At 40.6% G+C, this 1510-nt stretch overlaps 1 protein-coding gene across 1 annotated transcript in view; it reads left to right on the top strand.

Annotated features, from left to right (window-relative positions):
* SYNE1 (spectrin repeat containing, nuclear envelope 1) overlaps window positions 1–1510 on the top strand; it is a 644155-nt gene that overhangs the window by 257979 nt on the left and 384666 nt on the right. The gene's annotated exons all lie outside the window — the stretch shown is intronic.

Raw genomic sequence — 1510 nt, 5'->3', positions numbered from 1 at the left:
TCCCTTTTAAACAGTTCTCTCCCTCATCTGCTTCAATGCAGTATACATCGTTCCTCTCCTTCTCTGTCTTCCCTCAACCCCAGTGTCAGTCTCATTTTACAATAGTGGTCCTATGCAATATTTGTCCTTTTAGGATTGAGATATTTCACTCAGCATAATGTCTTCCAAGGTCACCCATTTTGCATAATATTTCATGAGTTCTTTGTTTTTCAATGCAGCGTAGTATTCCATTGTGCGAATATATCACAACTTCTCTACTCATTCATTTGTTGGTGGAATCATTTCTATTTTACACTTGTTACTGATGGTCATTACTCATTCATCTTTCACCTGAATATTCATCTTTAAGATAACTTGGCCTCTGTCTTGGCATCACAGATTCAAAGGTGAATAAAATAAAATAAGGGCTTTTCCCTCAAGGGTCTCTGTATCCGAGGCTGGAGGCTGAGGTACAGGAGACAATAGTAACAGATGTTTCTGTTTATCGCTATGCAGCTGCTGTCTGAAGATAGAGGTCATGACGTTTGATACCTAAACTGAGTTTAAAGAATGATGGAGAAGGTTGTCCAGGGAAAGAGGTAGAAATTTTGGCATGATCACAAAACTTACTGTCATTGAATCTGTTCAGACTCAGTGAAAAAAGAGCAGTGTAGAACTACCCTGTAATTTTTCCAAGGTGATAATCATTATAGATGGAGATTGTCACATCTTTCTCCAAGAGAGCAGTGGGTGAGTATGAACCACCAGCCTGTTAATTAGATATGGAATGCTTTACCACTTGCACAACCAGGCCTCCTTTAAAACAATATCAGGGTTGGTGAAAGCATTTGAAGAAGCCAGAGTAAGTAAAGTCATGGTGTATGAAAAAGTATTTGTATCTCCTATTGGAGCAAAAGCCAGGAGCGAGTGGCTGGAATTGAGTTCTAGAAAGGCTGGTGAAGTTCAGATTAGGATAAGAGTTGGAACCTTGAATTTTAGGTAATAATTTATTAATTTTACATTTTAACTTTCTTCTATAGACATGTCATTGTGATTATGTGCCATTGAATCTCCTGTGACTCATAGCGACCCTATGTACATTATCTCTGAACCCTGCTCTAATCTGAGCCAATCTCATCATCTCTGAAAATCTTAACCCCATTGCATCAGTCATTGTGTCAATCCATCTCATCCTGGGTATCCCTCTCCTGCACTGCTCCTCTTCCATTCCAAACATGATGTCCCTCTCCAAGGACTGCTCTCTCCTGGCCACATGCCCAGAGTATGTGAGACAGAGTCTCAAAATCCTTGCATCCAGGGAACAGCCTGGTTTCATCCTCTCTAAGACAGACATTTCTGTTCTCCTGGCTCTCCACTGTATATTCAACGCTCTTCTCCAGCACCACAATGCAAAGGCATCGGTTCTTTATCATCCTTAGTTATTGTCCAGCTCGCTGATGCGTAGCAAGTAATTGTGAAATCATGTTCTGGATCAGATGCACCTTAGTCTGCAGATTTGTGCTTCAGTACT

Source organism: Elephantulus edwardii, unplaced genomic scaffold (genome assembly GCF_000299155.1).
Source record: "Elephantulus edwardii isolate Elephantulus edwardi_28Jun2011 unplaced genomic scaffold, EleEdw1.0 scaffold00024, whole genome shotgun sequence".
NCBI lineage: Eukaryota > Metazoa > Chordata > Mammalia > Macroscelidea > Macroscelididae > Elephantulus > Elephantulus edwardii.
Note: the sequence above shows the minus strand (reverse complement) of the source record. Positions and strands in the feature narration are given on the sequence as shown.